Below are 27,374 nucleotides of genomic sequence, written 5' to 3' on the forward strand. Positions count from 1 at the left end.
CTTCAGATTTCCTGCGATGCCTTTAGCGTGGCGGACAGCTGGCCGCCTTAGGCGGCTAGTACGAAATGAAGATGCGCTCCCGGACATAATTTTCGTTTATTTGATTTAATAAATGAAAATTCGCTTTTAGTTAAAGAGACAATCGAAGAACAAAGTTAATATTACATGTCATATTCTCTGATATCAAATATATAATACAGTCGAAACTCGATGACATAAATATTTCTATAACACAAAAAAAAGAAAAGAAAAAAAAAAAAACACAAAAAAATTTAATTTCCTGTACATTTGCTATGTTCCTAATAGAATTGAAGAAACAAAAAAAAATATATATATATTTTAGCCAATTACATGTGACACAACGAACACAAAATATTTTTGATCACCAAATTTTTTTTTTCTTGATTTTCGAAGAATTCAAAATGTTTCCCCTAGAATTCCAAAGTTTTAATATTGCCTTCTTTGAATGAAATTACCTGAACCACAACAACGCTAGAAAAGAAGCCATACAAAATATGTGAACAAAGACAGGAATATCCGCTCATGAAATACGAATGAGCTTTCTAATTTAATTTTTCAATGCATGGTGATTGGAAAGAATTGTACAGTAGAACGCCGATCTTTCGTTTCTCAGGAGACCATTCATTGATTTCACCGTTGATTAGACCATTCACATTTGGGTAAACGACGCACGGGTCAAGAAAAAATATCAAATAATGCCTTGACAAATTATAAAAAAATATTATAAATAAATAATGGATTTAATAAATTTACAATATATATAAAATTTAAATTAGAAAATATTTTATGTGTTTTAGTGAATAATTTAAATATAATAAAATTACAAAAATTAATAAATACGTAAAACACAGCTGTCTCAAAAAAATATATAAAATAAAGATTTATACATAAAAAGAAGTAAAAAAAATATTTTTATTAAATATTACAATCTCATAGCAATGAAAAAACTATTAATTATTTTGGAGAATTTTCCGTGAAGCTTCCTTAATTATTTTTTCATGATTGCTGCTTAATCAATCATTGTTTTTCAGTTGTTCATTCACTATCATATCGTGTCTAATGCTAGAGTGTGAAAAATAACAGAAAAACTAGATTCCTTCGTTTTTATTCCTTTTTCAGAAGAGGTTGTCAGTTCACATCTTCCTACTTTCTTATTGACATACTGACCTCGAAGCGAAAATTTTCCTTTTCTTTTTCATGATCAGGATCTGCGATAAAAAAAGAAATAAAAAAAAAAACATTAGGTACGCATGCACGACAGAAATAGAACTTCTGATTTAACTGATAAGTTTAACAATTATGTTTTTGTTCAGATAATTACGACAGTGATGCATCATTCTCAAAGCATAATGTACCCTTATTAAAAAGAATGTTTCATTAATTATTTTAAGTTATTGTTGAATGATATTAATTTTGGGGAAAAAACATTTGCTTTAACCATTATCTCTTGAAACAATGCGATAGCTGTCGATTAAAAAAAATCGTTTGGTTTTATTGCTGCTTTGTTTATTTATTTTAAATATCACTTTTGAAGAAAATTCAAAACTTCTGTCTTTAACTTTTATACTTGAAACTTTTGATTTGATTTAAAGATTTGCTTTCATATATAATTATTGATTGTACCCTTGGCCAAAGAATACGTGATACCAAAGAGTACGCCAAGATTGTACCAAACTTAGTGGAATAAAAAATGGCTGTCTTCAAAAACAACCAATGTCAATGATGAAAAGTTACCGTTTTCATCTGTAGGAATGACATCATTTGTCAATAGTTTTTAAATAAATTAAATACTCAGGTATTAGATAAGAATAATTTTTCTCTATAACATGGTTATTTTTAATCGGCAATTTGTCTTTTCGGCTGGGGAATAGAATCTTAATTTCGTCTGCAATAGTGATGTCATTTGTCAATCGTTTTCGGAGATAATCTCGTCACCAGAAGATAATCGCCGATATTTCTTTGATTTGTAAACATACTAATGCTTCGTAATCTCTTTTCAAGGTCCGAGTGATTGAACTTTTTCTCATTAAACAGTTAATTTAGAAAAATAAGTATATAAATAAAAGCTAATCTTAACAGCAAATCTTAGAAGCTTTAAAGAATAAAGAATAGCTGCTTTTAAGAATAAACCTAAGGCTTATAAAAAAGCACTTTTAAAAATTCGCTCATTTGTCTTTTTAAAGAGATAATCTTTTAAACGGAGACAGTAATATCTTGGAAAAAATTACTAATTCACTTTCATTTCTTAATTTAAATAAAAAACAACGTTTTAAGTGCTAGCGTACCTGAATTTAATTGTAGACCATTAAAATATTACGTGCATATTTTGATGACTTTGGGTCACTTATAAAGTATGCAAATCGCCTCTTTCCTCCGTTTTGATACTTATTGAAGGGCCCTGAATATTCTTAGACAAATATATTTATTTTTTAAAATTTTACATTGGTTTTCATTAAGTAAACTAGGTGTCAGGTCCATTTTAAATTGGGTAAATTTCAAGCATCTCGAAATTTTAAAAACTTATAGTAAAAAATTAAGGCAGTATATAAGAATGGTCCAGACCTGAACTTCAGTTTAGTGCCCCTTTATATACATATACAGTATATTTTATATATTGTATATACTTAGTACGCTGTTTTTCTTTTTCAAAGTTAAAAACTTTCATTAAAAAAAAAACTCTAAATTGTTAGCAAAAAATCTGCATAAACTTTTTAAAAATTGCTTGTTTTTTTTTTCAATTCTGAGTTTCTAAATTATAAATTTAGTACAAAATACAAATGGAATAGTTTGAAGAAAAAAATATAGATGAACTGAATACTAATTCTATTATTCATATAAATATGCTATAAACATGGAAATTGAAAGATTTTGGTTTAATAAATGATTTACTAAAAAGTTATAATTGTAAAAAAATTATCATAAGTCAATATCAATATTTTATAACCGGGTTCGAACAGTCGACCCAATTCTGAGTGTACAACAACCAATAATCAACTCCATTTCCTTGTAATTTTGAACCTAATCCATTATAAGTATAATAAATATTAATTAATAATAAATATAATAATAATTAAGATCCCTGGATCAAGCATCGGGACTAACTAGTCTGCGTGGAGGACTTTTTTGATGAAACTAACCAGCGATTGTGTTACGTGAAAGGAAAACCACGAAAACCTCTCACGGTTACCCAGACGGCAAGGAGATTCGAATCCATTATCCGTCTGCCATTGAAGATATTTTACGTCAGCAGAGTGATCCGGGTGCAGAATACGTATCAACCAGCCACCTTTGGGATTCGAACCTGAAGTACCCCATAGGAAGGCTTAGATTTAGAAAATTTTTTTGAATGGAAAAAGTGATTTTAATTAAATGTGAAGTCCTTCTATTTTTTTTTTCTTTTTGTATGACATGAAATATGGCGTTAATCAGTAATGCATTTAGTTGCCTTTCTTCATTTTGCTCATAAAATGGAAAGAATAAATTTAGTGAAGTTTTGATACTTTTTTGTTAACCAACAATGATTTTTGAACCACAGATATTTAACAGATACAAGTTTTAATTGTGATGAGTATTCAATAGATAATTTACGTACAATTAATGTATAAAATCGCCGTTAGCGACCGTTGCGAATTCTCAAGCGATAATAAAATAGCATATTATTCTTTAAAGAAAAAACGTTATTTTATGTGGCGTTATTTTGTTTGCCTAGAAAATCAGCCTTAAATTTATTTCAAAATATTTGCGTACATACGTTAAAAAAAAATATGTTTCTTTCAGACGTTGGTGTGTAAAATATTAACTATTTTTCCCTGAACACACTGTCCTACATGTGTTTATCTTCACATGCTTTGATAAAACGAAAACGTGATGCATTCCAAAGATGCAAATTTAGTGTTTGTCGTAAACCATTCAAAATAAGTCCTTCAAAAAGGAAAAAAAGTCCCAGATTTCAATTAAAGTAACGTTTCTCGTTGTATTCAATTATTTGAATAACATTTCCAACACTTCCGCTGTTTGCCTCACTCATGTTTAGGATATAAATCTAGCAGATTTATAAAAAAAGTTTCTTTTTGACGTAAGCAAGGATCTGTAAATAAATCTGACTAATGACGAATTTCATAAATCTCACTAAGTGCTTACGTTCCAAGGCGAAATTATTAGCGCAGTATCATTTGTTCCTAAAAGGCATGTCGGGAATTGATGATAAAAGCAGCAAATTTCTCATTGTATGTAAATTAATAGAATGTTTTGCTGACTTGTTTCCGGTTTGATAGGAAAATGTGCTTAGTTAGGTATTGTATCGGCATGTTGTAATTCTAGAGCGTTAGTGTGATCAGGAAAAAGAACTGCGTTTTAATTTTGCCACCCCGCTTTGCATTTGTGAATAATAATTCTGTAACTAATTAGTTTGTGAAATAAATTTTTTGTATAATCTGAGCTTTGAAACGAAAAAAAAGAAATAAAAAAAATCTAAAATATCCGAAAAATTATTTAACTTTCCATTTATATTGTAAAATTTTATACTTTACAATATAAATGGAATACTTTACAATATACTGTAAATTTTATTCTTATACTAATATTTATATAATTACAGTGGATTTATAGTAAATATTACTGTACAAGAATTGCGATTTGTTAGATTTTCTGATTCCGAAAAGTTTTACTCTAAAAATGAATATATCGTTATATTTTTATTAAATATATTGTTACCCTAGTAACAATTTCATCTTGGCCCCAGTTTTGCTCAAAGTTGGCTCGATATCGATCCTATACGAATATACACCGACGGACCAATAGTGGAATGACTAGACTTTGTTGTTGTTGTTATTTACTAGAGCTGCACAATGGGCTATTGGCGACGGTCTGGGAAGCATCCCTGAGGATGATCCGAAGACATGCCATCACAATTTTGATTTGGGGGCAGAGGGGATGGCACCCCCGCTTCGGTAGCCCGACGACCTGCACGCGAAGTCGAGCACTTTACGGTAGAACAGTTTAACGAGGACCCATACCACACACCCTCGGTCCCTACTCAGACTGATCCAAGTGGTCACCCACCCGCACACTGACCGTAGCCAGTGATGCTTGACTTCGGTGATCTACTGGGAACCGTGTCTTAACGATCAGTCCACTGCGGGACGACTAGATTTTTTAATATTAGTCCTATATAGGACCAATATCGGCCTATATATAACCAATAATGTTGGCCAAATAATGATTATAAAATATCGGATGAATCTGACAACTCTATGAAGAGCCGATATGGGTTGTAAAGTGGCTGTAAAATACCGGATGAATAGGACAATTCTATGTAGGACCAATATCGGAAAAAATAACTGCTTTTTACACTTTTGTTGAGCCAAGATTCGTGAATATTGGTCCAATTATGGTTCAAGTTATTTTGCTCCTAGGGTAGCTTTATTATCTAGGTATCTGAATAATTTTTGTGAATAGCATTTGTAGAATAATATTATGTAAATAATGTTATTGCAATACGGTCATTTCATAAGAGATTTTTTTTAACGAAGAAATTAATTAATTTACGATACTAAGTAGAGTAAAAGCTTGCAATTAAAAATATTTTTTAATGAACAGATGATTATTAGATTTCTAGTTATTTCTATTTCAAATTCTTATTTTTAGCCAAAGAGGCAACAAAAAAATCGAAATACTTTCGGTTTTCTAGTCCAATTAAGCATAGATGTTAAAATTATTAATTTTTGTTATTATCAATATTCTCTTACGTTGATTTGTTTCAAATTTCAACCGTAATTTTCTGAGCTATATCCAGAAACAAAATGTAGCTATGAAATTTTTTTTTATTTCATGTTTTTTAAATTAGTAGTAAATGAACATTTGGGCTGTGATTTGTTTCTTGCATTCTCCTGTCAAGCCCTTTATTTAATATCCGTGGAAATGGTGATCAAAGCTGTGAATATCATTTATTTTCATCATAATGAATGGCTCGACAGCCCAGGGTGGGCCTTGGCCTGCTCAAGAAGTTTTTCCAGGCTAACCTTTTTCCTGCTAGCGTTTTTGAAAACTCTGACATTTTAAATCTTAAAAAAACTCTTATGATTAAATTACTAATATCTTCTTTTCTTTTTTGGGGGGAGAGGGATATTTTTAAATTTTTTTTTCTTTGGTAGGAGATAACATACAATGACAATCCAGACCCATTTTCCAACCAATGTTAGTTTTGCCTTTGGTAAATGAATCATATGGTAGATTTTATTGTGCCGGAATTTACTAGAAAATAGTATTTTAAATAAAAATATCGATATTTTGTGTACATTTTTGTTGCTTTCTAAAAGGAAGAATTTCGAATTTTTCTTTTTACATAGGGGATATCCCCTACCTTGGAGGAGATGGGCACCTCCATTCAAAATCAATCATGTTTTAATCATGTTTAAGCAATGATTACAAAACACTATTTATGTAGCTAACTGACGTACGATTTGAGTAACATCATGATTTTCTAGATATCTTTAAAAAGAATAAAAAGTAAACATTATGGGAAGACCAAACAAATACAACACGCGAATCACGCAAGCGATAAAAAGTCGCCAATTCAGCCAAGAGGCTTAAAATGGGTCAACCCTCACTTAGCCCACTGTCAAGGTCAGTAGGTTAGGAGTGCTCGGGGTCAATTCGTGGAGAAGATTTGGAAGGCACCCGCTCCTTTTCCCCTTTCAAGACCAAAACAACAATCTTTTTCGTGACGTATTTATTTTTTGCTCCAATTCCTCTTTTTTTCACTAGTCTGCTACCCGTATTTTCCTTCCTCCCCCTTCTTCTTCCTACTCATCGCCTCCCTCTATTGATCGTTTGAAATGGGAACGCCCTTTTCTTTTCCCTTTTCTTCCATTAAAGCAAACAAGGTGAGTCATAGATTTGTGACGTCGCCTGCCTGTCTGACGATTTTTAATTTCAGACGAGAAATTTAAGTTCTAAAAAGAGAATCCAGGCGTAATAGTTTTTTCAGACGACAAATAATCGTTTGATTTTCTTATGGCAATTTATATTCCAAAAGTGAAGAAACATTCAAAATCACAAAAATTTTCTTAACTAAAATAAAAATAATATTACTATTTGAAATTGAAATATTCTTTGATTATATTTGACTTTTTAAAGTGTGGAAAAATTCTCTACGAATTTAATTTTAGGCATATTAATTCACCTGGAGGTCTGTTGCCAAACACCGAAAAGAAATATAATTTTAAAACTTTCTTGGAGTGACAAGGTTTAAAATCGGAAACTCAAAGGAAATTATAATCAGTTTTTCGTGACAGAAATGTAATATAGTAGTTTATTATTAAAAGCGCTCTACATCTTTTTGTCTGGTTAAAATTGAAAACTGTAATTTGAAATTCAGATTAATTGAAAAATTCTTTCTTACGTTCTTTCAATAATATAAAATTCCAAGTGAAAAGTTAATATTTCTTTAACTTGTATTTTAATCGATATAATTATCTAAAATCTTATTTTCTTAAAACCTAAGCATATTAATTAGGACAGACAATGCGATTTTTAATTAGGAATTCTTTAGAAATACGTAGCTTAGAACAAAGTTACCACTTAAATGCGATAAAATAATTTTTAAAGAAAATCTTTAATTAATTAAAAATTTAAATTATTAAATAAATTATAAGTTTTAAATTTTAGTAGATTTTCACATTGTGGAATAATTTTATGGAGTATTTCATTACATTTTAGCAATGTAATAAATTCTACAATACTCAAATATTGAGATATTTATTACAAGTCATAAAAATTGTCCAAATAGTTACTTGAATCGAATTTCTTGCTTTTCTTATAATTTATCAAGGTAATTAAAAATTATTGTGATTTACCAAAACTTTTCATTTTATAACCGTCGTTGAACAACCGACCTAATTTCTGGGTTTACGACTACTAATGTTCAACTCCGTAGCCTTGTAATTTTGAACCAAATCCAGAAGACAAGGGAACTCCTGGATCAAGTATTGGGAGAAATTTGCCTTCGTGGAGGACTTTTTGATGGAACTAACCCGCATTTGCGTTACAAGGAAAGGAAGACAGCGAGAATCTCCCACGGTTAGCCTGACAGCAAGGGAACTCTAACCCATGATCCGTATACCACTGAGGATAATTCACGTCAGCATTGTGGTCGGTGCAAGACGGATGCGGAATTCGTATCGACTGGGATTCGAACCCGGTGCACCTCATTGGCTGGATAAGCAGGAACGCTCTATCCCCTGAGCCATCGCGACTCAAAACTTTTCATTGTTCGAGAATTAGAGAGATTTTCTTAAGGTACAGCAAATGTAGACGATTGTCTAATTTGAGCCGCGGTGGTTCATAGAGCATTCGCCTTCCTGATGAGATACCCCAGGTTCGAATCCCAGAGGGGTTGGTTGAGGCGAAATCAGCTCCCGACTCTTACCCATCACAGTACTGACCTGAAATATCCTCAGTGGTAGACGGATCATGGGTTAGAGTCCCCTTGCCGTCTGGTAAATCGTTAGGTTTTCCTCTCCATATAACGCAAATGCGGGTTAGTTCTATCAAAATGTCCTCCGCAAAGGCAAATTTCTCCCAATACTTGATCCAGGAGTTCCCTTGTCTTCTGGATTGGGTTCACAATTGCAATCCAACGGAGATGAACATTAGTGGGCGTAAACCCAAAATTGGGTCGGCTGTTCTGCGAATAGAATAAAATTGTCGAATTAATAAAAACATAAAATTGTCTAGTTGGAAAGAAAACGAAAAATGTTTTTAAATTTTAGCAACAAAAAATTTTATAAATGATAAGTAAATTCTCATAGGAAATTATAAAAGTTCAGTTTTAACAAATAAACTGCCATAAAAACAAAATGAAATTAATTAAAAACTTTTCATTTCGTAGTTGTTAAGAGCGACAATTTATATGGCAAATTTAAAACTACAGAAAATGTCACTCGTTCAATTAAGGAAATTTAAAACTAAACAGTTTATTGCTAATTTAAAAAAAGATGTAAAAACAGGAATTTCATTCTGCAAATTAAGAATTCTTTTTTCCACTCAAAAGTGTTTAAATAAAATATTCTACTTTTTTTTTTCTTTCGAATTCAAAAGTCAACTCCCCTCGAAATTCTCCTTTTAACTGTCACCACTCTTTTAAACAATTAGAAGCATTGTTTAAAACATATTCCGTGCAGACATTAATAATATAATGTTATGCATTGAAAAATTTTCAAAACGGTACAACATAAGTTAAAACTTGCCAGCGCCATAGAAACCGCCAAAATCAATAAACTCGCATAAAAGATTGTTAGAAACTCGAAGCACAGATAACGTTTATTATAATAATATATAAAATGCCAATTCTCATTATTTTTCTCGCTTCCAACTATTTTAAATTTCTCTCAGTTCACTTTATTAAAAAGACTAGTAAGAGAAAATAAGTAAACTGTCTGTCAAATGTATGAATGTACTTATAAAATAAAATTCGAAAACATAAAAAGTCTGATTTTGTAGATTTATTTCTTTTTAATGAGTTTTACACTTCAATCTGTAAATAATTTCTTTCATCGTTCTTTCATTTTCGACTGTTCATTACTTTTTATTTATTTATTTTTTTAATATTCGTTGTTGAACAGCCGACCCAATTTTGGATTTACGCCTGCTAATGTGATGCCGACTCCGTGGCCTTGTAATTTTGAACCAATCCAGAAGACAAGGAAACTATTGGATCAGTACCCCTAGAGGTATTGATTTGTTATGGGAACATGGAGGACTTTGCGACTCGACAGATTTAACGTGCATCAGTCACCATTTACTACACGGGGTGTCTTCAGCTGGCCTGGGATCGAACCCACGAACTCTTGGACTTGGCCCCAGTGTCCTACCAATCAGGTTATCCCGGCCCTCTTTGTTTATTACTTCTTTTTTTTTTTATATCCGTCGTAGAACAGCCGACCCAATTTTCGGGTTTACGACTACTAATGTTCAACTCCGTAGCCCTTGTAATTTTGAACCAATCCAGAAGACAAGGAAACTCCTGGATCAGTACCTCCAGAGGTTTTAATTTGCTATGGGAACATGGAAGACTTTGCGACTAGACAGATTTAACGTGCATCAGTCACCATTTACTACACGGGGAGTCTTAGGCCTGCTGGGATCGAACTCACGAACTCTTGGACATGGGCCTAGTGCCCTACCAACCAGGGCTTATGCCTACTAATGTTCAACTACTTAGCCTTGTAATTTTGAACCCAATTCAAAAGACTCCTGGATTAAGTATCCAGAGAAATTTGTCTTCGTGGAACTAACCCGCATTTGCGTTACATGGAGATGAAGACCACGAGAGCCTCCCACGATTAGCCTGACGGCAAGGGGACTCTTATCCATGATCCGTCTAGCACTGAAGATATTTCACGTCCGCGCTGTGGTCGGTGCAAACCGGATGCGGAATTCATAACGACCAGCCATTGTTAGGAATCGAACCCGGTTCACCTCATTCGAAGGCGAACGCTTTATCCCCAAAGCTTGAGTTTAATTTACATGCAGGAACAATTGGGGTGGTACGTGCGAATTTTGCACTCACATGTCGCATCCTGTATGATTACATACGTCGCAAGGTCTGTTACTACAGAACCGAGATTGTTTTGTACTAACTGAGCCGAGTAAAATCTACGTGGGCGACAATGTTTAACTAGAGTGAAAAATATAATACTTCTTTTTTTTTAAAAAAAATCTAAAACACTTTTAAGCATATTTAACTCTTGTAACAATTTTCCTTAGGTTTAGAAGATTTTTTAACCACGAGCTTGAAATACCTTCTCAGTGGGAGGAAATAAATAAATAAAATAAAATAAAAACTTTCCTTTAACGATATTCAGTCCTTGGAGTAGAAGCCAAAATTAATTAAACACAAAAAACTTTGGCGGAAAACCAACTCAGAAGATAACTAGCATCAATCCGAGGTGAACCACCTTAATCTAAATACAAAATCCACAACGGATCTTTCCAAAATTAACAAAAAAAAAAAACAACGAAATGGGCGACATTTGGACGTCCAAAATATATGTCACGAGGTTAACGGTGCTAATCTTTTCTTTTCTAGTTATGTTCTAGGCCAGTTTGTTCACCCGCAAGCATTGGAGAAAGTTCTTTGACACTTTTATGGAGGAAGATTTTTTCGTCATTATTTTTATTGCATTTCAGAAAATGAGGGTCATGATTTGGTGGAAGGGTGGCACAACTTTTATAAATAAACATATCACTTTATTTTAAAGATAGTATTTTACTCGTGGCGTTGAAAGATGGATGGAATCGCATCTGTTGTGATCTTTGGCATCTAAAATTAGATTTTACCGGTTATTTTGTGGGAAATGTAGGATGTTTTTTCTCGCCAATTCACAGCGATTTGAATGCAGTAGGGGTAATTAGCTTCCTTTATCGTTGCTGTACGCTATTTTCAAATTCGCACCGTTGCGAATAATTTATTGATATATTTTATGTAACTTGTTTTTTTTCCTTCTTCTGATTCTCATATTCCATTTTACTTAAATGGCAGGAAATAAACAAATTGAATGCTAGAAATAAATTTGGAAGATTCGCGAAAGAAATTTATGTCAACTAGAAATAATAAAGCCTGCAGGCTGTAGTAATGGACGTTAGTGATTTTATCACTATTTTAAATGAATCTAGTATTTTTTTACCTCTCCTCCGTAAAGAAAGACCTTCATTCAGTTGCACAGTGGATGAAGGATCTAAGTGATTTTTTATTTTAGAAGAAAACTGAGATATCACGGGGAAGGATTTTATTTTAGTGCTGTCGTATTAGTTTACGCATGGGTGTCATGCTGGTCGGAATTAATTTTCGTTGAACTAATAAGTAATACATAATATGCAAGATTATGAAGGAAAAATAAAATGTATTAATTCTTTTTTATACTTAAGATATATATGTAACATAATAATGTTTTAATTTTATGTAAAACTTACATTTTATATTTATCCATTGTGTGGTATCTTTTGTGCTACATAAGAGATTTTAATTTTTGCATACCTCAATGGATGAAGGTGCTAAGTGTAATTTATGAAGGAAAAAAACAAACAGATATCGCAGAAATAGATTTTTTCACAAGGATAGTCAAATTTAATATGCAAAGTTAATTTATATAGCTATGTTTTTAAATTTCGTGTTTATCAGTGGATGAAGGTTCTGAGTAATATTTGTTAAAGAATTGAGTGGGAAAGTTCTTAATTTGTCTCATTTAGTTTACAAAATGGATTTATTTTTTTCGGTTTTTAAATTTCACTTACTTTATTGGATTAAAGTTATAAGTAATATTTTTTTTTTTATAAAAAAGCGATATTACGAGAAAAGATCTAATTTTTGTGCTATTGATGATGCAGCATTCATTTGTTTTGATTACAATGTACAGTGCTCAAAATTAAAATCTGACCATCTCCCGAATAACTTTTGATCTAATGATCGTATCTTCACGTACTACGGCTCAATCTTAATGATTCAAGGGGGTGACTTCAAATATGCTAAATAATAAGTGCAGGCGATATTTTAAGTTACGAAATCAGACACAAAAACGTACTTTCTCTGAATAAACATACGCTTTTTCACCGGATTCGGGTTTCTGACTCCCAAAATATAGGGGGTAGCCGCAATCTGGGAAATAGGGACCCATAGTTTGACCAGGAAAGTGATCCAAAGTTAGGATATCTTAATGTTAATTTTACTTTTTGCTTATTTCACCATATCTCGAGAACTTTTTAAGCGAATTGAAACGTACACACAATTATAAAATTTGTTTATCCAAAGATAATTCCATGAAAAAAAGTAAATATTTATTATTTTATTTAATAATGGTCGAAAAAATTTTGAATTGTAAGGAATACAATTTTTAACATCATTTTAAAGAATGCAATTTCACGTGGAAAAATATAAAATTTGAGCGAAATTGGTTGAATTGTTCCTGAGAAATCAATTTTAAAGAAGCCATATTTTATGAAATTTGATTTCTCAGGAATTATTCAACCAATTTTGCTGAAAGTTTGTATGTTCTTTGTGAAATTACGTACTTTAAAATGATGCAAAAAAATTATACACCTTACATTTCAGAATTTTTTTTGACCATTATTAAATAAAATTGTAAAAAATAATAAATATTAACTAAAATTAATTTTTTTGCATGAAATTATCTTTGGATAAACGCTTTTTAAAATTGTGCGCTAAAACATTTCGTCAATTTGCTAAAAAGTTCTCGAGATAATGGCGAAATACACAAAAAGTAAAATTCACATTAAGGGGTTCATACTTCGAACCGCTCTCCTGATCTAACTATGGGGACCATATTTCCCGGATTGCGGCTAGCCTAAAGTGACCACATTTTTATTGAGACAAAGCGGGACAAATGGGATGAAATGAGAATTACAATTTAGTCAAACTTTCAACACGCACAATATATACACAAAAATACGAATAAATGTTTGCAATAATATTTTCAACATCAACTGGAAGTAAGTCAGATGCTGTTTGAATAGTATAGGTATAGAATGTGCGCCGCACAACCTACTCCAATATTTTTTTGCTTCAAATGTTCGTTAAGTTTCGTAAAAACGTTATTGATGCCTCTTCTAGCTTTTCCACCAAAATTTACGTTAGTGTTATCCGCCCAATGGGCAATAATTTTATTGTTTAAATTATTCTTTTTTAAAATAGTACTTATTAAATCAAAAATTATTTGTGAAGTTTCATCAGGCAATGAAACAAAATCTAATATTCTAATTTGATTTCCTGTTTCTGGATCAAAAAGTCTAACACCTGTGGGGAATAATTTTAAATCTTTGTGGTTGGAAGCATCAGAATATATGGATATAAATGCGCATTTTTCTAATTCTTTCTGCAATTATGAAAACGACTATGGTGAAAAAACATTACAAATAATTGCTTCGGTTTTTGTCCTTGCACATGCATATTTTTTGTCGTATAATGTTTTGATCACTTGCGACGTACAATCCATTGATCTGAAACTTTAATTGTGGTTTATGGTGCGGAAAGCAAATAGGCATTATTAAAAAATCTTTTGTGCCTCTTTGTCGCTAGATGTTCAGTAATATCGTTTTTTCCACCATGTCAGACCGAAAATTCAGCATTGCGTTTATCACACCGTACCATATAGTCTATTTTGGTACTTTTAAAAAAATGGAAATTCTCTGCTTAGCTCTTCATTAAATTTGCATCCTCTTTTTTTCCTCATCTTTTATTTTGTGGGTAAATACTAGAAATAAATAAAAAATTTACTACAAAGGCTAAAAAAGATTATTAAACTTTACCTTATTGACCGTTACTTTGTGGCGACTATTGCTTAACCTTTGTCAATCAAATAATGAGTCAAACAGAACGTCAAATTGAAAACAACAAACCGCACTGTCTAACGGCAGTCCGCACTTATCTGAATTAAGCCGAGACGTAAAGACAATGATCGCACACCATCGAGTAAATCTAACTTGGTACATTGCCTAATTTAATTTACTCTGCACGCATTTTATGTGTTTTTTTATGTATTTTTTATTTCTTTATATTCACCATAATACTTAATAAATAATAGGAATATATTTTTACAGTACATTTAAAATAAGAAATGCAGATATTTTCTAAAAAGCGGGACATTTTTAAAAATAGGCGGGACGCGGGACAGTCCACCAAAAAGCGGGACTGTCCCGCTGGAATCGGGACGTGTGGTCACCTTAGGCTAGCCCCTATTCTGGGTGTCAGTAACCCGATTTCATTGAAAAATAGGAATGTTTATTCAGATAAAATACGTTTTTGTGCCTGATTTCGTAACTTTAAATATCGTCTGCACTAATTAATTAGCATATTTGAGGCACTTGAATCATTAAGATTGCGTCCTAGAACGTGGAGATCCGATCATTAGATCAAAAGTAATTTAAGGTGGTTCACCCCCCCCCTTCTTCTTTTAAGCGCTCTGTTAATTTTTTCTGGTATTATTCATTCTTTTTCGTAAAAAATTCCCACCAATGTATGTTACTCTTTGTTATGGAGTGTCTTAAATTTCTCTACTGGTCTGAAAGCTTTGGTCTCATGAGTTAATGATTTCGTATTTCTCAGTAGATGAAAGTTCTAAGTGGCATTTTTGAAACAATTGATACATCGCTGGGAAAGATCTTATTTTTGTGTTATTTAATATGAAACGTGAATTTATTTTGTTACGTGTTTAAATTTCGCATATCCCAGCAATTTTCGAATGTTTTTGCCCTGGTGAATGGTTTCAAGTGCAATTTACATCAAACAGCCACGTCAATCTACTAGGAGGTCCGTTTTATGGCAACAACTTGTTTATTTCGTTAAGACAAAAATTTTTTTTACTCTGCTACTGTAAAACTATCTACAGTGATTACCAACTGGCGGCCCGCGAACTAAAATATATTAGTTGTCATTTTTTTGCGGAGAATTTTCGTAAAAAATCAATATGGGCTTAAAATACTTTTCTTTCGTTTAAAAAAACCTCATTTCTTCGTTTCTGTGAAATTTAACATACCAACGGTGCAAAAAATTTTATTTCTCAGGTTTTGCGTCCAAGAAAATATTTATTCAAATGCGAAAATAATCGTGTATGTTGGTCTTTTTTATTTCGTTTTTTTTTTTTTTTTGTGTTTTGTGAATATAATTTAGCATGTGCGTATCAGAAATTCTGTCGAAGAAATTCTCCTATTTAATTAACTCATTTTGGATGAAATTATTTACATTTGTAAATTTTAAAACGCATAAAAGAGGGAATGAATATCACGTTTTATTTAAATTCCTTGAATTGAATATCGCATGAGAGGAAAAGAAAGAAAAATTTTCAGATGCTCGAGAATTTTTTTTCGTTGCTATAATTCCTAATAAATCGGGACAAAAACGTTAATTTATCACAGAATTAAATTGAAAAGAAAAAAAAATCTTGTCACTAAGTTTCTGATTAAGAGAAGATTCAAAATGATACGTAACAAGCATTATTTGTAATACTTGTTATTTTGCTTTTTAATATTGAAAAAACTTTGATAAAAATCTGACAGTAATATTTAATGTTTCTTCAAACATAAAAGAATTCTATATAAAATTTTAATAAAGTTGTGGCCCGGCATTTAACTGGTGTTTTTTTTGCCCCCCCCCCACCCGCCACAAGTAAGTTGGAAACCCCTGAACTATCACCTAATTTTGTGAAGTCTTTAAATTTCGTATATCCTCAGTGGAGGGAAGTATTCAGTGGCAGACTTAGAATTTTTTCTGAGTGAAAGAAGGCTCCAAGCGCATTTGGTAATGAACAGTTAATGAGTAGCCTTAGAAAACATGTCTTCGTAGCGAATTGGCACGCCATGAGTGAGAACATTATAACGCTAAAAGCTTAAATGAATGTTAGGTGCAAATAGATTTCGTTAATCAGTGGCTTGAGGATAAATATAAAAGCAAGGCATAATCTTTATTTCTTACTGTCAAAGTTAAACTTAAGAGCTAATTTGGAATTACGTTACATGAGTTTACAAAAAAGGTATAAATAATTTACACATGAGTAACTTTACTCCGACTTTTCTAATGAATGAACACAATTCAAAGTAATAAATAAACCAATCAGAATAAAGGATTAGGTTAGCAATCTTTAAAAGCTTTCAAGAAACTTAAAGAAAGCCATTTTCTAAATAATTTGAAATAAAATTTATTTAGTTAGCTCTTTTTTTCTAAACCTTATATTTATGCGAAAGAAGGCTAAAAGAAAAATTGTAAAACCATCAACACTCAAACTATAATTATACTACGTTTTCAAAGACCGTACTTTAAAGTTAAGAGCAAATATTTCAGCAGTTAGAGGAGGGGGGGGGGTAGAGAAAAATACAGTTTGAAATAAATTTTACAAGAAAATAGAATAAACTCTTTGAGAGTTTAGTTTCGTACTTTTCTCAAACTTTTGTTGACCTTTCCAACAGCTTATAAAATGCATTAGTTCCTATGCTTTAACGTTTGCGTAGTTTGAAAGTCAAATAATTGATTTTTTTATTTATTTCTAGAAATAAAGTCGAGATAATGAGGTTGACATTAAACAACTTCACTTGCAGCAAATAAATTTAATAAATAAATACAAATTATAGAACTTAATTGATATTTCGTGAAGTTGTATTTGAACGTGGTGAAACTTAATTGATTACTAAAAAATTATAGGACACTTAAGAGTTAATTGTGTAAGGGCGCTGCGCCCATGTCCGAGAGTTCGTGGGTTCGAATCCCGCCGGCTGAAGACTCCCCGTGTAGTTGGTGACTGATGCACGTTAAAATTCTGTCGAGTCGCAAAGTCCTCCATGTTCCCATAACAAATCAACACCTCTGGGGGTGCTGGATTGGAGATCCATCGTTCTCTGATTCAGGTCAAAATTACGTTCTGTGGATGAATGAATGGATGTATGAATGGGTGCGCTTTATAAACAGGTGTGACGTATGGTGTGGCAGAAGTCGAATTCTTGGCCATAGATGGCGCCACTGGAAAACAAGAGCAATCGCATCCCCTCTGCCTAAAACAGGCATGCGTCAACAACAGCAACATACCATTATTATATGCACTTTAATTTTATTTCATATCTTTTTTACTTTTTATTTTTTCATTTATGTTTTAAAAAGTTTATAACCTAAACTATAAAAAAGAACACCATTTTAAATACCATGTCTAAAGAAGCTGTATAAACGTTCGCATTCTGATAGCTAATCTTGCATGCATGAAACTTAAAACTTAGTGGTAACTGCATTTAATAATATCATATTAAAACTGTAAAAACTCGTTAAAAACTTTTATTACATTTCTCTGTCTTCTAAAACATATTCTCGAATAGATTAAATTCGAAACATAAGTACATCTTCACTTTATGAAGAGACCAGCATTTATTTGATAAATCCTGATTTAAAAATTCATAGCTCGAATTCTTGGAGATATATCTCTGCGCATTATCTATCCTCTTCAATCGAAAACCCGATCTCCGAGCACGCGAACAGGTCTTTAAAGAACTCTTTTCATTATTCATTCCCCAAAATAAAATTAAATTACTTTCTTAGGCAATCTTTTATCGCATTCGATATCCTTCGCGCCATCTAATCTCGCAGAGTGCCGCTGAAGACATCTTAATTTACGAACGACCAAGATTTGCTCGAACTTATTCGTTTTTAAAGTTTATTATTAATCTGGTTAGAATTCCAGTTTGATGAACAACGACATTTTCTTACTGGAAATGGTTGGAATTATTCTGGGGATAAATGAGAACTTCGAGAACCCTTTTCTCAGTTAATTTTGTCGAGAGTTTTCGAGCGATTTGAAAACAACATCGTTGCAATTAATAACTAAAATTAAGAAGAGTGGGGATAACGATACTAAAGACGCATTTTGTGAGTAAACGAAAATGAATTTTTTGGATGTTTAAAATTCTGTATACGTAAATAAAGCCAATTAAAAATTTCTTTCAAATATTTCGATACTACCGGATATAGCCAACCAGATAAAAGGCTTTAAAAAAAGGTAAGGAATAGAAATGTACGGTTCGCTGTGTTCTGCTTGGAAACCAATTATTTATTCTCAAAAGTTGTGAAATTAGTTACTAAGTTCTGAAACAGATGGTCTTGCTGATTGGTAACGCAAATGCGTGTTAGCTCCACCAAAAGTTGTCCACTATGGCTAAGTTTGTCCAAGTGTTTTACCCGAGTCTTTTGCGTTGGGTTTAAAATTACAAAGCTGAAGAGTTGAACATTGATGGACGTAAACGCTGAATTGGGTTCAACAATGGTAATAAAATTTCTAAGCCCTCCTCTGTTGGCAAACTTTCTAATTAATTTTAAATCTTTATGACAATAAATATTTTATAATCCAATCAGAACGCAGAAGTCATCCACTTACATTTTTTTCTATAATTGAATTTTCAAACCTTAGGCTACTTTTTTTTACTCTTTTAACTAAGAAGAATCCTTAAATATTATTTGACTTTCATCTCTCATTTAAGCATTTACTTTATTAGGTTAAACCAATTTTAAAAATATATATTTTGAAAATTTAATTTTAAAAAGTTACTAAGTAAAAAAAAAAAGGCGTTATTTGATGTTGACCGGATAGAAATAGACTATTTGAGATTTTAAGTAAAATTTGTGATTTTCGTTTTCTTCATTTTTTTTTTACCTTATTCCCTACAGAGTATATAAAGATACAATATCATTTGACAACTAAAGACCTCTAAAAATAGAAATTGAACGATAGAAAATAAAGGCTATGCTTTGTCATAGTCAGGAAAGTGTGTGCTTGAACTTTCAGAAATGACGTTTTTTTTTTTCTTCAAAAATTTAAAGAAATAAAAAATAATGCGAGCAGTAATTTTGGATAGGTAATTTAATCCCGTAATTTGTGGTTAGATTTTTAAAAGCAATTTTTTTTTTTTAAACTGGAGGAAACTGATTTATATGAAACTGGATTCTTAAAACAATAAAATTTAAACTAAAGCGAGCAAAAAAGATAATTTTCAAACATATTAAAATAAAAAAAGTTTAATAAACTACCTTTTTAACAGTGCTGAATACTGTTTGATTTTTGTCGCCAAGTTTGTGTGGCAAAAATTCGAAAATAGCACTTTAAGCTTAATTTCTCCGGCTTTAATTGGCTCAACCTTTCACGTTTTGAGCAGTAATGAAAAATAGAGAAAATGACAATTATAAGTTATTTGTGAACATTGAATAACGATTATAAATGTGTGTGAAAACGTGCTTTTTGGCATTAAAATTAATAACAAATAAATCCATATGAAATAATACTGACTAGCAGATATTTTCCAATTTAGAAAACATAATAATAATTATGTATGACAGAAACTTACACTTTTTTTTCAAGCTATTTTTTATTCTAATTCAATTGTCAGAAAAATTGTTCTTTTTTTTTTTCTACTCTGGGTGTTTCGTGGAATTCACATCGAAGAGGAGAACAAAAAAAAAGTAAGAGCAAAAAGATGGAGAAAAAACAATTAGTTGCATCGGAGCAGAAAGTATACCTCTTTGTTTTGGTGGTGAGTTATATGAGAAAAAGTCGCCATTTGGCATTGTTCTTCTGACCTTGAAAAATTTATGATCACAAGAAAAAAATACAGAAAAACTATTTCAGTGCCAATGTCAAGGGTAAGGACAAAATGAAAGCAGAGATTAAAATTTAAACGCCCGTGGCTAGATAAAACAAACTTGTTTGTAGAAAAAACATAAATAAGAAAGCAAACCATATTTTATTTCACAAATTTTCATGGCTTAAGAGGAAGTTTCATTACTGAAAAGCTTAAAATACATAGTCTTAGTTAGCATTTACTCGTTTAGTTTTTATTTTTCCCTACTCGCTTTGTTCTCTAACTCCATAACTAAATTTTCAGTCAGCAAGTTTCCCGTAGTAAAGCAGAAATTTAATTGAGAAAAAAAAAAAAAATAATTTTTGCTTATAAGAAATACCAAGTCAGTTGTTCTACAGATAGCTGGAATGCAACTACGTAGTTGAATTTAGACTTTTTGGAAAAAGACTGTTTTATTTCTGAAAGTAACGCATCTTTTTTCAGAAATTACAATTTGTTCAAAAGTTAAAGTTGTTGCAAATTAAAGTGCTTTCTTGCGAATTTTTCTTTGATTCTAAATTCAGAGTGTTTTTTTTTCCTTCAAAATTCCAAATTGTTTGAAAGTTATCGCAGTATCAAAGTGCTTTTTTCATGAGTTCGTTTCAATTTTTTTCCATTAAAATAATAATTATTTATCTATTGATATCGAAAAATTTTTCTCTCGAGATTTTACTTTTAACAGCTCGCAATTGATGCAAAAAAATAAGACTAAATAAAGTACAAAAAATAATAATAATAAGATGAAGAGATAGGATATTGCGGGATAAATCAATTACATTTTTATAAAAAAATTTTTAAAAACATAAGAAGTATAAAAAAGACAAAAACCATTATCAATATGAGCTGATACGCAACATAAGTAATTTTAACTGCTAATAACCATTCAGTGTTTTCACTACAGCGCGAGAAAGCGAGAATCTCGCATATTTTTTTCTTTTCTCGCATTAAAAAATGATTACCGCGAGAAATTCGCGCATTCTATAAATTAATTTCAAAATTCGCGAATTTCTCGCATTTTGGAAAAAGCTTCGAATTACGCCATTTAGAATAAAATCTGTTTCACTTTTCTTCCTTGATCTTTCATTATTTTCAACATCTGCCCCGTTATCTAGCTTCCCTATTTACCAGTATTGTTCAGAACCTTTTCCAAAAACAGAACACAACCCCTTTCAGAACACATTTCTCTGCAACCACGTGTTTACCGTAAGGTTTCTTCATGTAAGACGTTCAAATTTTTAGTGCACTAATGTAAAATGGACAAATACCTTGTAAAGGCAAAATCTTCTGATGATGCACCAAAAATATTCAATGCTTTAAAAAATAGAAGACGTTAAAAATGTGTTATAATTAAAGAAATGATTTTTTTTCAAGAGTTTTTAATTTTTAGAAATCTCACTTAACTTTTTGAAATCTCACTCTGTTTCTGAGAAAGGGTGAGAAATTCTCACCCATTTTTTTTCTATGATCACAATTAAAATTATTTATCATCAATTACCTCATAGCCCATAGTGCTGCCTCATAGTGTCACATGGCCTATATTCCTGAATTTAAATATTTTTCTCAGGTATAATATTTTTTTTTTCTTCAAACCCATGTGTTCGTTCATTTTACTACGATTTACAAACAAAATATTCTTACAAACAACTGAGTTTACGACCATCAATGCTAAACTCCATATACTTGTAATTTTGAACCCAACCAAGAAGATAAGGGAACTCTTGGATCAAGCATTGAGACAATGCTAGTGGGGGACTTTTTGATGGAGCTACATGGAGAGTAAAACCACGAAAACATCTCCCGGGGTTTGCCTTACGGCAAGGGGATTTTAACTCATGATCCGTCTGCCACCGATGATATTTTACGTCAGTTATATGGTCAGTGTGAGCCGGGAGTAGAAATAGTATCGACCGGCCACCGCTGGGATTCGAACATAAGTCACCTCATTAGGAGGTGACCGCTTTACTCACTGAGCCACCACGACCACTTCTCGATGTTTAATATTCTTTTAAACATTTTTAACAAATTTCGTTTGAATTTTACACATTGTTTAGATATTTCCGACACCCTCCTAGAAGTTTTCGCTGCCCACTGGGCAGCGATGGCTCCCATATTGGGAACCAAAGCTGTAGAAGAACTGACTTTAACACTTTAGCGGAAACATATAAAATGTCTTCTTATGGACAATATTTTTTGTATCTGTTTCATTATCTTCTTATAAGCAACACTTTTTAATATGTTTCTTTATCTTCTTATAAGCAACACTTTTTAATGTTTCTTTATCTTTTTATAAGCAACGTTTTTTAATATGTTTCTTTATCTTCTTATAAGCAACACTTTTTAATATGTTTCTTTATCTTCTTATAAGCAACACTTTTTAATATGTTTCTTTATCTTTTTATAAGCAACACTTTTTAATATGTTTCTTTATCTTCTTATAAGCAACACTTTTTAATGTTTCTTTATCTTCTTATAAGCAACGTTTTTTAATGTTTCTTTATCTTTTTATAAGCAACGTTTTTTAATATGTTTCTTTATCTTCTTATAAGCAACACTTTTTAATATGTTTCTTTATCTTCTTATAAGCAACACTTTTTAATGTTTCTTTATCTTCGTATAAGCAACACTTTTTAATATGTTTTTTTTTTATCTTTTTATAAGCAACATTTTTTGCAGGTGTTTCTTATTATAATTTAAGGGAATAATATTTACATTTTAAATTCACTTTTCTTAAGGTACGTGTTTTTCTTCCACATGCCAATTACAATTTAAGAATTAAAAAAAAAAGGAAATATTCCTTAATACTTTAGATGTTAAGAAGATTTGAAAGAAAACTAACGTTTTTGAGAATGTCTTTAAAAAAATGTTAGGTATAGAAATTTATCGTAGTTGTAGTGAAATTTTGAGCTATAATATAAAGAAAACAAGACACGATACTTATTACAGTTTCCACTCAACTTACGTTCCATGCTAATTTATGGAGAATCACGTGAATACCAATTAAATGTTTTCAAATCTACTGGAGTATCTTTCGTAAAGTTAAACAATATTTAAAAGAAACTTGAAATTTTAAAAATTAAAATTTGATTATTATGTTCCATAAAATACGGTAAAACAAACTCGTTCAAATATTGCGTAAGCACGAAGTACCTAAAGTGAGGAGGTCGTGGTTTGCTTATTCCTACTGACAAGGGAGAAAGTGGGGTATGTGCAACGCTTACGCAAGAACCTAAAATATAATCCGTTTAAATTTTTTTTCGTCGTAAAAATAGAAATTTAAGTTGTTTTTTGGGAAAGGAAAAAGTTAAAAGAAAATTTCTCTGATGAAGTTTCAAAATTTTATGTAATAAATTAAAAAGTAAATTTTGATTTACGTGAAGTTAATCTTTCATTTGAATTTATTCCTAAAACTCTTAAAATGAGATTACAGTAAAAGTCAATTAGGCTTTCCTGCGGGAGGGGTGTGTAAAATGCTTACTTTTGTTGACTAAGGGGAAAATGGAAGTAAAAAATTGAGAAAAAAATGCTTACGCAATATTTGAAACTCTCCAAGAGAATAAAAAAAAAAATATTCTAAATTATTGACTTAAAAAATAGAGAATTAGTAATCCTAATAGTTATCCATGTTTCAACATGGGAGGAGATAAATTAGAATCTTACACTATTATATACTAGCACGGATGGGGAAAAAAACAAAAAAGAAAATGTTTGCAGTTTGGAATCGCGTTTTCCTAATTAACTCATACACATGCAATGTGTCAAAGTTTTTCCTCAATTAAATCAACAAAAACAGCTATTAAATTGCAGGTGAAACTTCATCAGCTGAGTGTATCATTCTTACGTTCATAAGGAAAATTATTTCATTTTATATAATATTTCAGGATTAAATATCGATCACGATATTTGTTACTATGTAATATAATCTAAAAATACGCTTTCTTTTTGCGTTTTTTTATTTTTTACTCATCATAATAATGATTACCCTAATGCTTATTTATCAATCCTGAAAGACCAGAGTAAATTAGGCGTTGAAGATCGAAAGAAGAAGAAAAAAAAATTCCAAGATCATTTCGAAGTTCTAAGTGGCCGCACCTGTTTTCAAGCGATTCCACTTTGTTTACCATCCGGAGGGCATCCCCAAGTCATCACATACCAAACTCGTTTTCGTCTGACTGTCCCATACCAAAGATTCGTCCTATTTGTCCCGAGCATCCTTCCCTTTTTCGCCCAAGAACATTCGAAATAAAAAATAAGAAAAAGAAAAGAAAATATAATGATTATCAGACGAGAAAAAAAAAATGTAGTTTTCTCCTTTTGTTGCTCTTTTCTGTTTCCTTTTTGTTTATTATTTCTTTACTGTCATTTGTGACACTGACATACATTTGCACGGTCCGATACGCACGCGGACTTTTCAGGGTCACGTGACGTCTGGTGTGACGTCACGAATTTCGTCGTCACGCGCCGTCTGTTGGGAATTCGGTTCCAACTGAGGAGTTTTTCGTTCTTTTAATAAAAATTAATTTTCAGGCGAAAAATGCTAATTTTCACGTGGAATCTTCTTTATTTGAATGTTCTTATAACTCAGTTTTTAATATCATTTATTTAGTAGAAAAAAAGAAGAAGAAAAAAAACAGACTCATTTACATTTAATTTAAAATTATGTAAAACTATTGGGTTTTTAGCGTTAAATATAATTTTCAATTAAAAAAAATTAATTATCAAATTAACAGTACTGATGCGTAATTGTTGATCATTAACTGCAAAAACGCAAAGTATTTTCGAAATGAAATCATAATATTATAAGTAGATATCCTTGATAAGATTATAGTAAAATAATTTATTTCGAAGCAAACAATTTTTATTTTATTTTAACAACAGACCCAAATTTTAAGTTTATGACCACTAATGCTCAACTCCGTAGCCCTGTAATTTTGAACCAAATTCAGAAGACAGGGGAACTCCTGGATCAAGTTTTGAGTGAAATTTGCTTTTGTGGAGGACTTTAAGACGGAACTAACCCGTATTTTGTTACATGGTGGGGAAAATCACGAAAACCACTCACAGTTAACTTGCCATCAAGAGGACTCTAACCCATGATCCGTCTACCACTGATGATATTTTACGTCAGCACTGTGGTCGGTGCAAGCTTGGTGCGGAATTCGTATCGCTTGGATTCGAACCCGGTTCCCTTCATTCGAAGGCGAATACTCTATTCCCTGAGCCACTTACGGCTCGTGTAGCAATTATTGGGGGTTGTTGAGAGACAGCGAGTGGGCCGCAAAACCCTCTAGTAAATATATAAAATTTCTTAATGAACATTTTTATGCCAGTAGCTCATAAATTCTGTAATCAATAACTTACTTCGAAAGTTAAATTTAGCTCAATAATATTTTATATAAAAAGTGAAATTTAATTCGTTTTAAATTAATATGTAATTTAATATTTTAATGACGGACCAGCAGCTATTGCATCTTTTTGAATTTAGTATATATACAGTGTTTACAATGTTTAAATTGCTGCAATATTTATAAGTAATTATTTACATTGTGAGCTATAGAAAGTATTTAATTTGCTGACGCGCTAGTGACAACATAAAGTACATGTCAATTTCTTGTATATTTAAGTATTTTGTGCAAATTTTTCGAACAATCTGACCTTTTTCATTTTAGTTAATGTAAAATTAATTTAATGTACAAATATCAAATAATATTTTGAGGAGGAACTTCATGAAATGAATGTTGTTTCAAATTCCCTTTGGGCCATTCATGTATTATGGATGCAACTGCGGGGGTAGGTTTGCCATTTGCTTATTTTCGCAAATAAGGTTCTGGAATTTTGAGGAATACATATGTTAGAAGTAAAATTTTTAAGTGTAATAAATACATTTTAATTTGCAAAAAATAATGAAACACTGAAAAAATTAAAACAATTATCTATTGTAGCTGTTACTATAGCCACTTGTCAATATCAGTAAGACTGCTATGACAATCCAAGCGAATTTTTAAGGCAGAGAAAGCGTTTCTTGTATTCAAATGGCACCATCTATGGCCAAAAATACAATTTTAGCTTGACATACGTTACAGCTTATTTTACAGGGACCCATTTATACTTTATTCATTCATCCACAGATCGTAACTTTGACCTGAACCAGAGACCGATTAATCTCCAATGCAGTACCCCGAATTTGTTACGGGAAATTGGAGGACTTTGGGACCCCTACAGATTTAATGTGCAGTCGCCATTTAAGACACGGAGATTCTTCTCTCCTCCAGATTCGAACTCACGAACACGAGCCTAACGTCCTACCAACCAGGTTATTCCGGCTGAAACGATTATCTAGCATAACCAAAGGTTTCTTAGCTGACACGTCGAAGGAGATCTAACAAACCAAAAATATAAATAAAAAACCAAAAACTTATGAAACCAAAAATATGCTTACTTAATCATGTCTATCACTGCATCTTGAGAATTAGATTAAACTTCGATAATAAAAAATTCAGTGTTTTAGGAGTAAATTTAGTATTTTTCTTACGATTTTGAATAGATTTGAAACAACTAAAAATGTAAATGCATTCAAACCATATCTTGAACAGAGCAATAATATGAATTGTAAATATGAATAATTTCAATTTGTAAAACGTTGAATTTCAGTTGTAAAATTAATAAACAATTATAATCAATGAATTCAAACATGAACTTTGAACCGATGTTTTTTCTTTAATTATTGTTTAAAATTTATAAGACCAGAAAAGGTTTGCTATATATCCCGGTAATTGAGGCTTAAAATAAAATATTTATAAATATTTAAAATGATAATTTATTTTATTGAGATGCTAATTAATATCTAAATATATTACAAATTTCCTAAAAAAGCTGTGCCATGCATTTTTATTATAATTTTTTTTTTAAATGACTTAAAGAAACTACAACACAAAGTCACGGAACGAGGATTTTTTATGATTTTTTCAATACTCGCTTAAAAACGCCAGAAATAGTAAATACAAATCCAAATGACTGAAAGAAAAAAAGCACGAGAAAAAAAAAAAAATACTTGAAAGAAAGAGCTCAGACAAAAAAGCTTGGGAAAAAAGAACACTGAAAAAAAAAAAAAGTCAGATTGGATGCGGGCAGCTTAATCCAAATTTAATGCCAATTAATTTTTATTTGTTCGCTATTAGATATTTTTAAAAAGTTAATTA

The 27,374-nt window shown here is 31.3% G+C and overlaps 1 long non-coding RNA gene across 1 annotated transcript in view; it reads right to left on the minus strand.

The window, feature by feature from the left end:
- Positions 1-913: 913 nt before the first annotated feature.
- The window catches only part of LOC122270172 (uncharacterized), a 55,404-nt gene continuing 28,943 nt past the window's right edge, over positions 914-27,374 (minus strand). Inside the window, exon 2 of the long non-coding RNA XR_015429951.1 lies at positions 914-1,229. This is a non-coding gene — a long non-coding RNA (uncharacterized LOC122270172). The remainder of the gene's footprint in view (positions 1,230-27,374) is intronic.

Source organism: Parasteatoda tepidariorum, chromosome 10 (genome assembly GCF_982258835.1).
Source record: "Parasteatoda tepidariorum strain Cologne lab strain chromosome 10, Ptep-v5.0, whole genome shotgun sequence".
Taxonomy (NCBI): Eukaryota; Metazoa; Arthropoda; class Arachnida; order Araneae; family Theridiidae; genus Parasteatoda; species Parasteatoda tepidariorum.